The following is a 16,729-nucleotide window of genomic DNA, read 5'->3' as shown; positions in this document are numbered from 1 at the left end:
AAGCTTGTTGCAGTGTATAATATCCAATTCCTTGTCCAAATGATGACTAGGCTGTTGAAGAGGATTAATTTGGCTTTCTGAAATTGGCAATGCATAGGACCCATGGCCTCAATCACCCCTTTTGAGTCTTATTCTTGTGATGGAAGAAGAAGATGACACTTGTCTTCTATGTACAGGCAAAGTGTTGTATCCAGATTATGTCATGCAGTTGCAATTTTAGTGTCTATTTAATGATAATCTTTACTGGTGATTTCTGCTGCTTCTTGTCTTTCTCAATCATGCCTGGAAAGCAAGACAAAATTGCTCCCTGTAAAGCATTCATTTTGAAGACTGAAGAGAAAACACACCATCTGACTGACCCTCTAATCCTGCATTTCTTAGGATTAGAGCCTACCCTGCTAAGTTCCTAACCAAAGGTCTGGAAATCCTCCTGCATAGAAAATACATTTTTGGACTTGTTATTAGTGCCAAGATGCCAAAAACATAAACTTTGCTTTCTTCATTATCTTAATCATGCTCCTATTTTATCTGCTGGCAGTAGCACAAGGCAGACACCTCACTCCTTTCAAAACTTCCACATCCTTTCCTAAACTGAGCCCTCTTACAATTGAGTCACCAACCAGAAGATGGCTTCTCTTCTTAGACAACTTGTTCACCTCACAAGACTGATTTGCAATACATGATTCACACTTTCCCTTATCCAAAACAACTTTTTCCTCATGGACCTTAATCCCCTGTTCAACTGAGTCATCACAAAGAAGCTGAACCTGCCACCTTAGAGTGCCCCTATTTTCAGCAAGGGCACCATACTATTATGCAGGGACACATCAAAAGCTTCATCTTTATGGTCCACAGCTCTTACTCTGCCAGATCCAACAGAGATCCATACTGCCTTCTCTGCAGGCTCTTTGTGGAAGAGGGTTCTGATAGTGGGGCAGCTCAATAGAACATACCTGCTGAGTTGGCCACTTAATTTCAGCTGAAAGAGCACAAACTAAAATCTTTAGACAAGCAATCTGTCCATGCAAACCAACAATCTACTCTCAATTCCAGTAATCAAATTTTAAAACAGTACCATGAAAGACAACTGCAAAACTAATGTTGCATTGAACTAAACCAGACTATCCACTTGCAAAGCATCCCTGGCCTGCTCTTGAGTTGCCATAGGCAAGAGGAATGAGAACACAAACTTGCAGTTGTGGCAAGGCAGCACTTCAGTCAAAAACAGAAGCACATTCCAGCCATATCTCTGTCAAGGTTGTCTCCCAGGGTTACCCATACTGGCCAGAGCAGAGTCATCTCTACAACCCACAAAATTACTTCATTGGAGAATGGGACTGATCACACACCTAGGGAGGACGGGGAAAACAGGGTGAGATCTGGATCGTACATTATGTAGGGTCAGAATTAGCTTCACTAGGAAAGTGCCAACATGAAGCTCCTAATAAATAACTGTATTTCCTTTGAAGCATGGTTCGAGGCTCATGATTTAATTAAGGCATTGATTGGAACCCTGACACAGACATTCTAAAATGAAATTACAATCACATAAGCAATGACCAAAAATGAACTACAGTTGTTCTCAAACTGCTGGTGTTTTCTGGTCAGAAGGTAGGTTGCCCTCATAATGAGTAATTTCACAGAGTCACTGCAAATAGATATTCCTTTGCAGACTTCCTGTTTAAGATATTTAATTATATGATCCTCCCAGCAACCTCTGGTGTTATGCAAATGCAATGCAAATGCAGAAGTCTTCAAACTTTCAACTTTATATCAGTGTACTAAGATGTTGTACCAGTGTATTAAAATAGAAGAGTCAGATGCCTCTCGTTTTATTGGAGAACCAAAAGGAGAAAAGAAACAGAGTTTCACTGCTACACCTGGTAGGCATCTGAGCTTCTCAGAAAGAAGAGTTACTATCATAGCACAGTTTTGGATTCGGATTCTGAAGAAGAAGAACCGTGGATTATCAGAACAGCTGGAGCAATCAGACGATGAGATATGGCTGTCAATCTCTTCCACAGGGCAAGTAGAGTAGAGAATTGAGGAAAAGTAATCAATGAGATTCTTGCCAAGCAAAGGAGTAACTATTTCTCTGAATCCTGTTTGGGTAAAAAAAATCCTCTGAAACTCTGACCTGGGGAATTTTGCTGACAGACCCGGTTGGGTTCTCTGAATTTGCTAAAAAGCCTGTTGTAATGCCCTCATGGAAAATGTTGAGGGATGGGGTCTTCCCCTCAGACCATTCACCTTCCATGGTGGAGACGGTTTCCTCAGGACAAGGAAAACAGTCGTAGCAGGAGACGGGCCTCCCTTCCTGAGGCACTTTCCTGAACCCAGGATGGCAGCTTTCCCCACACCTAGAAGGAGGCAAGGGCTGAGCAAAGGGGAGAAAACCATCCAAAAAATGAGTTACGATTTAATTTCCAGATCAGGTTAAAAATTAAAGAGGTTGGTGATCTCTAATTCAAGGCTTAGAATTGCCAGATTTGAAACACTTTAGAAGAGCTCAACAGTTTGTTAAAACATTTCTTCCCTTTTCTTTTTCTTTTCTGTTATTTTGTATACTTCCATTATAGTTCAGCCTCTAAACTTTACACATTAAATTGCTCAAGATAAAGTTTAATACATTTTTATTCCTTTGAGGAAATGAACTTAAAACTCTACTTGTTAACTGGTGAATAGTTTCCTTAAGTGGGCAAGGATGTATTTTTTGCAGACAACTTGATATCTAAAGGGAGAATTTGTTGCCTGTCTTGGAGGACGTTGATGACAATCAAAACCTTCTCTTTGCCCCAAGAAAGCAATCCTGCTGTTAACAGATTTAGTGAGGGTGAAATAAAGAGTTTTCCCACCTTTTTCAGCTTATCCAACTCTTCCAAAGCCTTTGGATTGGCCAAAAGCTTGAAATCCAGGGATCCCCGTTTTTCTAGGCTGCCTAAATTCACTCTGTGAAGTGACTTGTTCTGAAACAACCAGCTGATGATGTTCAGGTCCACTTCCAGGTCTCCCTTCTCATCCAGAAACATTCCGTCTAAGGATTTATTGTAAAATTCAGAGTTTCCAACGAAGGAATGAAACTGGAACAGAAGAGATTATATCACTGCTTAGGCAGGTTATCCAGCCTTCCTTTGAAAATTCCCTTTATTCATATAACAAAAGAAAATTGAAGGATCCAGAGTCATTTATTAAGTTGTTCAGGAGAAAATTTATTAAACTTTTAATTTTAATACTCGCTTACTTCTTAATCTGAACAAATACTGTGAATATATTACAATATATATAATAATATAATATAATATAATATAATATAATATAATATAATAGAATATAATATAATATATATAATATAATATAATATATAATATAATAATATAATATAATATAATATAATATATATAATATAATATAATATAATATAATATAATATAATAATAATATATAATATAATATAATATAATATAATATAATATAATATAATATAATATAATATAATATAATATAATATAATATAATATAATATAATATAATATAATATAATATAATATAATATAATATAATATAATATAATATAATATAATATAATATAATATAATATAATATATATGTGTGTGTGTGTGTGTGTGTGTGTGTTTTTATTTGTGCTGATAAATAAATAAAGGGAGACTAGTATAGATCTATTTCAAGCTATTTAGCTCTCATCAGCTAGCCATACCCTTACTGGGATTTGAACCTGGGCTATATTGCATACTAGGCATACTAGGCAGAGATCTTAGCCATTAGGCCACAGGCTCTTATCCGTTATCAGCAAAGCCAGGGTGAAAGGTATCTATTAGATTTTTACAACCCCTGGTAAGCCCCAATTATGGGAGGAAGCTAACTGCTTCCATCATCTGTCATTCGGCTCGTCACAAGAGTCCATCACGACAGAAACCCAATATTTTTACTGTTGCCTTTGTTATATTTGTGTTTTTTTATTTGTGCTGATAAATATATATATATATATATATATATATATATATATATATATATATATATATATATACATACATACACACACACACACACACACACACACACACACACACACACACACATATATATATATATATATATATATATATATATATATATATATATAATATTGAAGAGACAGTTCCGCACAGTTTCAATATTATGCATTTATTTCCATGAAAAACACAATAGTGTTGAAGGAATTTCTGCATTAGCCTTTGGTAGTGAGTCCTGGTGGTGCGGTATTACAGGCTAACTCTGCCCACAGCCAGTAGATTGATCATGATGAGCCTCAAAATTGATGCATTTATTTCATCCTTTCCATGTTGGTAAAATGAGTACCCAGATGTTAGAGGCACTATGCAAATAATGCTTCTACGTTGTAAAGTACCCAGAGATTGCTATAAAGTGCTATGGGATAGTATGTTAGCCTAAATACTATTGCTAATAACATGCAATTCTTGACCTGCCCTAATCTTGAAGGTCTGTCATGAGGCTTCAAAGCCTGTCTAAAAAGAAAAAGAAAAACCCATCAGGGGTCCAAGCCTGAAACCTTCTACATTATTTTCATCTTCAATTCTCAGAGACAGAGGACCTCCCACCATTTCAGTAAGCCTGGATGTCCAAGAATGAACATGTAATGGTATATGAGGAAGACCTTTGGAAAAGGAAGATTTCTACAATAATCTTGTTGGGCAGGAGGTTGAGGAAGACGAAGGAGAACAGTCGGGAGCAAGGATGCAAGGATCAGGGCACAGATAAGAAGAGAAAAGGAACCAGTTGAGACAAGAAAGGAAAAAGAAGTTATTTTAGACAAAAAAAGGGGAAGAACCAAAAGAAGTGAGAGAGATAAGGGCAACAAGAAGCACATGACCTAAATACACATAGAATTATGTCAGGAGAAATCAAGATTCTATCAATAGTCTAAACTCACCCCAGAAAAGGAAAACAACCTTTAATAAACTAAAACATTTGAATTACGACATAATTGCAATGCAAGAGGTCCATATAACTAAATGACAGATCCAGATCTTAGAATATCCCAGATTGGGTACACAGCATTAGAGGATCAAAAGAAAAGAGGAATAGCACTATATGTTAAAGACACGATCCAGACTAAACTAATTTATCATGATGAGGAAGGGAGAATATTAATTGAAGAAATAATGTTAAACCCAAAAAAGGTGTCACTGGTTGTAATATATGCACCTAATGAAGGTCAGGAAAATTTTTATTATAGACTACATAGCATTAGTCGAGAGATGGGAAATGAAAAGATTTGTTTAATGGGTGATTTCAATGCTATAGTTGACCAGAAATGGGACTACAAAAGTTGAAAGAAGAGAAAAGGAGCTAGGAGAACTTTGCCAAGGTCATTCTTTCAAATGGCCGAAGAACTTAATATTTATGATGTATGGTGAGAAAGATGCCCAGAGGGAAAGCAATATACCTTCTACTCGAATAGACATGAATCCTGATCAAGGTTAGATATGGTCTGGATGTCGATGGAGTTAATCTCGGAAGTGAAGGAGATAGACATAGAACCCAATTTATGGGCCGACCACAATCCCATGAGGATTATATGGAAAAAACAAAAGGGCAGTTATCGTTGGTTACTCAGTAGAACAATCCTAAAGGATCAGGAATATATTAAAAAAGTTAATCGGGAACTATGACTTTTCTTTAAAGAAAACTGGCCAGGAGACACATCCATACAAAACCTAAGGGATACAACTAAGGCATTTATAAGAGGGGTCACAATATCGGCTACAATTAGGAAGGAAAAAATTGAGAATCAAAAAATAAGAGAGTTGAAAGAAAGGTATAGAAATCTAGAGAGCGAACTTCAAAAGAAACCACAAAATAGAAGTATAAAAGGAAATATGGAATTGATCAAACATGAATTGGCTATATTTGAAAAAGCAAATATTGGCACAGTCTATAAAAAAAGCAAAACAAAATTTCTTTGAGAATGCAAATAAACTGGGGCGGTGGCTATTCTATAGGCTGAGGAAGCAAAAGCAAGAGAACTGGATCAATAAATTACAAGATGGAAAAGGCAAGATCTGCTATCAACTAGAGGAAAAGAAAAGGATTACCCAAGAGTTCTATGAACAACTATATAGAGAAAACCGAGACTATACAAAGGAAGGAATACTACAATATCTGGAAAAATCAGATCTGCCAAAGATACCAGAGGAAATAAAGAATATGCTCAATGAAAACATTAAAACATCAGAGATAATTGAAGCCATACAAAGACAAAAGAATAATAAAGCTGCAGGGCCAGATGGGCTGCCAGTGTAAATATATAAAGAATTCCAGGATGTGCTTGTTCCAACGCTGTTGGAAGTTTATAATGCTGTGCTGAAAGAGGCAAAGACACCATTATCATGGACGGAGGCTAATATTGTATTATTACCTAAGGTGGACGCAGACCAGATGTTTATACAAAATTACAGACTAATCTCACTGTTAAATGTAGATTACAAAATTTTTGCTCTAATAATAGCAGAACGGCTGAAAAAAATCCTTATATCATTCATCCACACAGATCAAAATGGATTCCTCCCCAGAAGAGAAATTAAAAACAATATGAGTATTATCCTGAACATCCTTGAATATTATGAAGTGCATAATGAAAAACTATTTTTTCTCGATGCCCAAAAGGCATTCGATAACGTGAACTGGGAATTTTTACATCAACAATTGGAACACATGGAATTTGGGGATAAATTTATAAACACGATTAGAGCAATACACACAAAACAAAAAGCCAAAGTAATAATTAATGCTGAATTAACGCAAAGTATAGCAATCCAGAAAGGTACAAGACAAGGCTGTCCCCTATCTCCGCTGCTGTTTATATTAACCTTAGAAGTTTTAGCCAGGAATGTACGTAAAGAGGAACAAATAAAGGGACTAGAAATCAAAAAGAAACAATTTAAGTTACAGGCCTTTGCGGACGATCTAGTGTTTGTGTTAGAGGATCCTATAAAGTCTGGTACAAAACTTATCAAGGAATTGACAGAGTATGGGAAAATAGCGGGTTTAAAGATAAATATGACTAAGACTAAAATGTTGGTTAAAAATATGACCTCAAAAGCAAAAGAGGAGTTAATGAAGAAATTGGATATCCAAATTATCAAAAAAGTCAAATATCTTGGTATACATTTATCTGTGAGCTGTGTGACCATCAAGGAATACTAATTTGGTCAATAAAACTAAGAAAGACTTAGAAAGATGGAAAAACCTACAACTGTCCCTGATGGGTAGGATCGCAGTTATAAAAATGAATGTATTACCAAAATTCCTTTTCCCTATTTCAGAATATCCCCATCAAATTAGAAAAAGGTTTTTTAAGGATTTGAATCAATTGGTTTCAAAATTTATTTGGCAGGGAAGAAAATCAAGAATAAAACTCAAGGCTATGCAAGACACTAAGGAAAAAGGAGGATTTGGAGTACCAGATTGGGAACTTTATTATACTGTGGCCACTCTAACATGGCTAAGAGAATGGATAATGTTGAGAAATAAAAGATTACTCAAATTGGAAGGTCATGATCTCCAAGTAGGATGGCATGCCTTCCTTTGGTATGAAAAAGGACCTGCATATAAATATTTCAGTAGACATTATATCAGACAGTCCCTGTTATTAATATGGAATAAAATTAAACACGACTACTACACCAAAATACCCATTTGGCTATCTGTGATGGAAGCATACATACATCCAAATTTAATTAATATGGAAAATATAATTACATATAAAGAGTTATTGAACAGACGGGGGAAATTAAAACTAGATTAGAATTTCACAAGGGTACAAGTAGAATGGTGGTCTTATTTACAGATACAGTCAAGGTTTGCACAGGATAGGAAGAAGGAAAGTATTGCCAAAGACTACACAACATTAGATAAACTTTTGATACAGACAGAAAACAGGCTGATTAAAGTGTTGTATAGATTTTTGTTGGAATACAAGCTAGAGGAGGAGCATGTCAAAGAAACTATGGTCGCCTGGGCAAAATATTTCAGTTACAATGTGGAATTGGCTAAGTGGGAAAAACTTTGGATACGTAATCAGAAACTAACAATGTCTACGGCATATAAAGAAAACCTTTATAAGATGTTCTATAGATAGCACCTCCCTCCAGCACGGCTCTCCAAAATGTTTAAAAATCTGGTCCCAAATTGTTTGAAGTGTAAAAAAAACACCCGGCACTTTTTATCATATGTGGTGGACGTGCAATGAGGCAAAAAATATTGGAAAATGATTCAATCATGGTTAGAACAAATGGTGGGAGACCAAATCTTGTTTAAACCAGACATTTTCCTCCTAGGTATAATACCAGAGGGGTTTAAGAAAGATACTTTTAAGAAAGATTTAATTTTTCATATACTAACTGCGCCATGCATAACTTATGCACAATATTGGAAAAAAGAAAATACACCATCAGAGCTAGATATAATCAGAAAAGTGTTGCCCTGTGCGGAAGCAGATAGGCTCACTCTTGAACTTAAAAATAAAGGGGAATCAGAATATTTTGAAGTCTGGAACAGATTTTATGACTGGTATAAAACAAGGTGAAAAGACTGGAACAAACTGTATATACTGTGATTGGACAGAAGGATTGAGAAAGTATTAAGTAGGCTAATGGTCAATAGTTGTGACTAGCTGTATATAATGTGAATGTATAGTCACTCCGACTTCGCGGTACTGCATTGTTTTAAACATAAAAATAATAAAAATATATGGGGAAAAAAACATAAATGAAATACCTGCCAAGCCTTCAGTCTCAGAGTTTTTAAGCTCCCAACCCCTTCCATCTTTCTCTTCTTGGATTTGGTCAACAAGGTTGCATGTAAGGCTCTTGCCACAGCCCAGATGGTGTTGTAAATGATATAACTATCAAGAGAAAGAATGTAGTCCTTCACCTCTTGTGGACGAGCCTGTAGTTTCTCTCTCTCTCTGCACCGTGTCCAGACTATCACGGAAAAGGCACCCTTGGTTTGGGAGCACATAAAGGACTTTTCTTTAAAGCGTATCATGTAAGAATGGAACACCTTATACTGATGATAATCCAGCGTTTGCTTTCCCTTCAGAACAAAGGAAATAATGCTGTGAAAGAAAAAATTGGACATTGTTAACGTTAACAAAGGAAAGGTTAAGTCTGAGAGCGTTGTTGCCATCAGGATTTTTCCTGCAGGAGGCCCCTCTGTGGTGTGATGTAGGAAATTTAGAACAGTTGTTCCTGCATTGATTGATCTGATTTCTGTAGCGTAAAGAAAGACGTTTGCTTTTGTCCATTTGAAAAATGGACGATGATCGACAGAAAGATCTGAAACAGTTGGTGAATAGGTCTCTGAGATAACTGGAGAGATGCTGTTCCTTATCAGCATGGAAGTCAAGATGGTCAGGAATTTCTCTCCCTTCTCGGTGTCGATGGCAATCAGGCCAACCAAGGTCCACTTGAAATGGAGGAGCAGCTTGACCATCCCTGAGTACTGGAATCCTTCTGTAGGGAGCATCGAATAGAAGAAAGGGAACTGAGTTTTATCCCTCAGAACCTGGGAAACAAAAGTGTAGCTAATCTGAAAAGGAACAAAAAATGTTATTTTATAGTAGACCCAAGAAGGCCAAAATGGAAGATACCAATTCTGTCCCTAATGAAGGCTTAGTTCCACTCCTTGGAGTGAAGACTCCTATACTCACCCATTGCTTCGTGCTCTGCTTCTCTATCTCTTCTCCTGGAGATATTGTTTTATCCCAGGAGAAGAAGTCCAAATTTGGACTGGGACCAAGGAGAGAATGAATATGTTTGCTGTACTCCAAACCACTTGCTTTAATCTGCATGATTAAAAATAGTCTTAGCAGCAGAGACTCACCTGTGGGATTTTGTAGGTGCTCAACATGGATGATATCTGGATGGAGAAGCCAGTTTCAGTCCCTTCCAGAACAGCCACTGTGTTTCTCTGTCTCCCACACCTGTAGTTGAGAGCACTGGCCTCCCCGTCTGAAAGCAGGTCCTGCAAAGTATCTGAGGTCTGTCCTGCACTGTCATAATTATCATAGATAGTGTAACCCAGGGTGATATTGGGCAAGAGACGGGAATCCTGGTTGATCTCTTGGATGGCCAGAATGAAGGATAGCAGTTTTGAGTGTTCAATTGATTGGACCCTGTGAGGATACCATACACTAATTAAGGAGAACATTTTATTCCATCTGTTTTTACCAAAATCCTTCTAATCTGCCTTAGCCCAGATATTCTTCTAAAATGGATTAGAGTATTGCAGAGAAAATGTAACTTAAAAGTGGTTAAAAACCCATTTATATTAATAAAACCAATATGATTATATTTCAAATCACTAAGCACATATTTGACAGCAGAGTGGTCAGAATTTAATTACATATTTGGATGGATTATTTTCTATATCTAAAGAAGAATTGCTGCAGCTATCTATGATATTGTAATGAAACCCTGGGATTCATTCAATTTACATTTGATTTTCAGTTACTCCATGCAATTTAGCTCCAAAAAAATTCTACTTATTATTAGCTTTGGCTTATTTTTGAGGTTTTCAGTATCCTTGCAGTTGATTTAAGACTTATATATTCTCTCTTTTTCTTTCTATTTATGTTCTCCAGTATTGGATATTGGAGTTGTTTCGTTGTTAAATACAGAACAAGTCCACACTCAAACACAAACCACACAGAAAATAAACTTTGCATCTAAACAAATCCAATAAAATATAGATTCCTGCACATTTCTATTTTGACTGAAGACTTAAATTTACATTCAAGTCATTATAATATTACGGCATTTGTTATAAATTCAAAATGGGAATCACAGACATAGAAACTCAATAAAATAGTAAATCGTGATCTGGGATTCTTTCATAGGATCAATGAATGAAAGAATCAGAAACAGAAGGGGGTGGCTATCCCATTTTCAATTTAGGGGAAAGAAATAGGATTGCTGCATCTTTGTGTCCACCTTCACCCCTTTATGGGAAAAGAGAGCAGTAGAAAATGGAACCAAACATTCCTATGTATGCACAATCCACCTCACTTTCAAAATACTAAAGAAAGTGTTTGTTCTTCAAAGTCAAGAAAGAAACAGAAGATCCTTGCTTGATCATTTTACTTGCTAAAATCAAAGGAAGCTAATCAGCTGAAAGGTTTAAAATAGATGCCCAAAAGTGAAATGCTACAATGCTAAATGTGGAACTGCTGAAATAAATCAGAAAAAGAATTGCTCTAATGCAATGCAGGAGGATTGACTTACGACCATAATCGTGAAGCAGGTCTTTTTTGAAAGTTGTTTTTCATAAAAAGTCTTGATTTCAGAGATTATGCCACCGATGTAAAAGTCTCCTGGCCTGTAGTGATTCTCTGGGTCATATCCATCTCTCTCTAAAGTCAGAAGGCATTTGGCTTTGAGCACAGCCCAGACTTCTTGGGTCCACAGAAGCAGAAGAAGAAGTAGCAACATGGTGTGTTGCTGATGGAGCCTCCAATCCTGTGTATAGTTTGAAGAAAATGTGAGAAGGTGAAGTGGATGATAGATTTTTATTTCAGACAGAAATCAGCCAAGACTTCATTTCTGAAGTAGAGAGGAAAAAACACCTCCCCAGGTCCTCTCTTCCTCCAGACCCATTTATTAACTCATGGATTTCCAATGCCATGACAACAGCCCACAAGGCTTTTGTATGAAATCAAGGTGGAAAAATATTGAGATTGTTTGTGTAGAATGTTCTGAAAAGTTACAGAAAGTCTCTAAAGAATTAGTGCCAAGACAGCAATTAAATCACTATAATTTGGATAAGGAGAGGAGAGAAGTCACAGATGAGGTCCAAACTTTAGAAATGAGTCACCGAGTTAGACAGGAGATCTTGGCTCCAAACTTCTCTAAGAAATTGCCTTCATGCAATATGAAGAGAGGTTGTTAGCATGTATGTCAGGTTGCATTCAGCAGGTTCTGACCAGTTCTGGAGAACTGGTAGCAGAAATTTTGAGTAGTTTGGAGAACTGGTAAATACCACCTCTGACTGCCCCTGCCCCCATCTATTCTCTTGCCCCCCCCAAGTCCCAGCTGATTGGGAGGAAATGGGGATTTTGCCACATCCTTCCCCTGGAGTTGGGAGGAAATAGAGCATTCACAGTATCCTTTGTCTGGAGTAGGGTGGGAATGGAGATTTTACAGTATCCTTCTCCTGCCACGCGCCCCCCCAAGCCATGTCACCAAGTCATTCCATGCCCACCAAGCCACTTCCACAGAACTGGTAGTAAAATAATTTGAATCCCACCACTGATGTACAATATGTCACACATTTATCTGAGTATTGTTGGTCTTTGGTTATGTTGGCAGGTCTACCAGTCATGAAGTATGGAAACCATGTTTCCTTTTTTAATTTCTTTTACACAGCCTACCAGCCAGTAATGGGTTCCTACCAGTTCAGACTGATTCAGCAGTCGTTGCCCACATCTTGTTTTTCATTTCTGCGCATGCGCAGAACAATTTCTACTGCACTGCACATTCACACAAGGTGCGCACAACGAGTGAACAGGCAGTAGTGCAGGCGGAACCCATCCCTGTTACCAGCCCACAGCAAATATTCTGAGAAATATGAATTTTATCTATTATATTGATCAATAGATTTGATTCCAAGTTTCCCCTATTTTGTTATTCCTATTTTTTTAATGGTGCATCAATATTGGTGGGGGAAAGTTTTTTCTTGCTTGTGAAACTTTATAATATATATTGTTTTGCTTAAACATTAGCCACAATTTTGAAGTGTGCATTACTTCTTCACTCAATACATGAATCTTAAGAATCCATACAGACATTCATATTTTTTTAATTATTCTATATTTCAAAGAAAGAATAGTAGAAAACCTATGAGGAAACAGGAAAATGCAAAAATAAATATCAATAATAATATTTCATTATTCCCATTTTTTTAAAAATCATATTCTTATATTGGAGGGATTTTTTTTCTTGCTTCTGAATCCTTCTAATATATATTTATTACTTAAAGTTAGCCACAATTTTGAAGTGTGTATTATCCTGGAGGACTTCCTCACCCAATGTTGACTCTTAAGAATCTATACAATACAATACAATACAATACAATACAATACAATACAATACAATACAATACAATACAATACAATAGCAGAGTTGGAAGGGACCTTGGAGGTCTTCTAGTCCAACCCCCTGCCTAGGCAGGAAACCCTATACCATTTCAGACAGATGGCTATCCAACATCTTCTTAATGACTTGCAGTGTTGGGGCATTCACAACTTCTGGAGGCAAGCTGTTCCACTGATTAATTGTTCTAACTGTCAGGAAATTTCTCCTCAGTTCTAAGTTGCTTCTCTCCTTGATTAGTTTCCACCCATTGCTTCTTGTTCTACTCTCAGGTGCCTTGGAGAATAGTTTGACTCCCTCTTTCTCCCAGCAATGGACCAATTGTTTCCTTAACTTTTTTCTTGTTTTTAACATGTGGAAGAGGCTTTTTTTTGGTTAATTTTTACTTTTTGTGGTAAGCCTTTCTTCATTGTGAGCCTTAGCGTTCCCACACATCATCTTACAGCTCGGGCTATTTGCTGATATTCTGCCTTAGTTATGTCCCCCCCTTTCCACTTTTTATACTTATCTTTTTTGTCTTTCAATTTGTCAGAGAGTTCTTTATACAGCCATGCTGGGTTTTTTTTTAGGAGCTGTTATTTTCTGCTTCATTGGTATTGTGCTAGACTGGGCTTTTGTAATCTCATTTTTCAAAATTTCACAAGCTTCTTGAGTTGTTTTCCCCTTGAGGATTCTCATCCATGGAATTTTTCCCAAGATCTCTCTAATTTATTGAAATTAGCTCTCTTAAAGTCCAAGACTCTAGTTTCACTTTGTTCTGCATTTGCATAATGTTGAATTCCAATTTTTGTATGATCACTGCCCCCAGGGAGATTAGGGCACCATATAAAGTTTTAAGTTCAATGTTACTTTTGCTCTTCTCACGTGCAGAGGAATGCAGCAAATGTCCAGAGATCAACATCCAAATAATACCAAGATCACTGTATCCACAAGTTTAAGACTTTCCTATCCTAGCAAGAAAAATTGGGGTTCATTCCATTACTTTATCCTCTATTTAGCCACATACGTTGTCTTAGGGATCTTCATTAAATTCCAAGAAATTCCCATAGTCAAAGCCAACAATCAGAATCTCTCTTATATCCTTCTTCTGTGTCTCCTCTTTCCTTCTTCACCCCCCTTCTTGTTCATTGGTAAGCCAAGAAGATTCACTTACCTTCTATCACAAGCAGCCTTTAGCATCATCTTCTCTGCTGCCATTTCTGCTGTCCTGACCAAAACCATCACATGTGTGCTGGCCTTCTGTGCCACAAAATCAGGAAATAAAGTTCAGGAATGGCATAGAAAGAGTTTGGCCAAGTCCATTATCCTTTCTTGCTCTGGTCTCCAAATTCTCCTCTGTATTATCTGGTTAAGTGCTTTCCCACCCTTCTCTGAGTCTGACATGCACTCACAATCTAGAGAAATCATACTACAGTGCAATAAAGATTCTGTCACCATGTTTTAAGTTGCCCTTGGCTGCATGAGCTTCCTGGCCGCCATCTGCTTCATAGAGGCTTTCCTGGCCAGGAATCTACCTGGGGCCTTCAATGAAACCAAATTTATCACCTTCAGCATGTTGATTTTCTGCAGTGTCTAGGTGTCCCACCTACCTGAGCACCAAAGGGAAGTACATGGTGGCCGTGCAGGTCTTTTCCATCTTGGCCTCCAATGCGGGATTTCTGGGCTGCATCTTCATCCCCAGTTGCTTCATTATTTTCCTAAGACCAGATTTGAATACAAAAGGACATGTGATGTCAAGATAAAATAGAAGCATGAGTGAGTTTTTGATAGATATGTTCCAAATTATCAGTTAATAATTCTTACAAGCAACTTGTGCCGTTTTAATATTTCTCCAATTGTGAAAAACAATTCTTAGAGGAGTGGAGTATGTTAGCAAAATAGAAACATAGAGGGAAAGCTTGATATTTGGTTGTCAAGCAGCTTTATTAGAATTTCTATTGCAACATAATAGACATGTTTATTTCTATTAAGTTAAATATATTTTACTGAAGATAGAACAGTAAAAGGGTGGGAAATTAATCTGAGGTTTATTAATTATGAATCTCCATGCTTTCATCAACTGTTATCTTTTCATATGTATGATTGTATCATTTTCTCCTTGCTTCTGAAATCCATAAATATGATTGCAACCTTTTCTCTGTAGGAATCCCTCCCATATTTTCTGGGAGCAATTCTCTAGTCTAGTGCACATTTTTAAATAAATAAATACTACACTGCATCTTGATTTTTGGCTTTGGGTCCTACATTTTTAATTCCACATAAAGTGATATTAGTCTTCAAGCTGTGACCAGTCTCATCTAGGGCAGCCCTAAAAGGTAGGTCTTGTGAGATTGATCCCATGTCTTCCCTCTCCCACATCGCAACACCATTTAAGAGTCTGTGTAAGCAAGAATCTGCTTAAAGTCTATTTTGGCTAGAGAGGATTTCTGAAGCTGTGTCATCCATTCTTTTCCAATTTTCAGCTACTCATGTCCCTACTCTCAGTTTAATTGAGCAATAACTTGAGATATCCAAAAGTGAGGTGAATGCAGTTTTAGAGAGATGAGTATGACATTTCTATGTCAAACAAAGACTGATCTCGGGGAGGTTCTGTTCAAACTGATTTTTTACTATTGTCCCTTAAATGAGGTTGATTAAGATGATACTAGGGAAAGGGGAAAGTTATAACAGACTTCATGGAGTCTATGAGTCAATGAATTAAGGTTTCCCAAATAAATTTAGAATAACTCCATTGTTGTCAAAGCATGAGTGAGTATGTGAGCATTTTTGTGGGATCATTTAAAAAGATGTTAGTCCACAATCAGGGGAGGGGAAATTATGATATGTGAATCCAAGGATGACAATAATCAATCTAGAAAAAGGAAAAAAAGGTCAGTCAGAATTACCCTATTTATTACATTATATCCTATCCATTACCCCAATAAGATGACTGGGCAGCATCCAGATCACAACATATTAAATCGAAAAAAGTTACAATCTTAAACTATGCAAATTAAAAACTTTAAAACTCTACAAAAAAACCCAGGAACCCAGAGTTCTTTTGCCTTGTTAAACATTAGCAGGTGGGTTCCTGCCAGTTCTAACCTCTTCTATAGAAGAGGTTCCACAATCTACAGTGTCGTTTAGAACCGGTTCCAGCTCCGTCCCCCCGCCCATCCGCATATCATCAAGATGAGAATGAGAGGAGGAATTCTGGGAGTTGAAGCCCACAAGTCTTAAAGTTGTCAAGTTTGAACACACCCTGGGGGTTTTTTTCCTAAAGGGTTAGGGGTGCAAGGGTCTTGTAACTTGACAGCTGTAAGACTTGTGTGCTTCAAATGCCAAAGTTTTTGAGCAAACATTTTGGTTGCTAAGCAAGAGCGTTGTTAAGTGAGTTTCATCACACATTTTACAAGTTGGCCAATGCCCCACTCAGTCACATAACTGCCAAGCCGCTCCCACTCAGTCACATGGCAGGCAAGCCACTCCCACAAAGCATGCCACACCTACAGAAGAAGTTCTAAAACAATTTGAAACCCACCACTAATTAGCAGACACATTGCTAGAGAAAAGCAGATTTC

This window comes from Thamnophis elegans, chromosome 2, assembly GCF_009769535.1.
Source record: "Thamnophis elegans isolate rThaEle1 chromosome 2, rThaEle1.pri, whole genome shotgun sequence".
Lineage (NCBI taxonomy): Eukaryota > Metazoa > Chordata > Lepidosauria > Squamata > Colubridae > Thamnophis > Thamnophis elegans.
The sequence above is the reverse complement of the archived record's forward strand: the minus strand, read 5'-3'. Positions refer to the sequence as shown.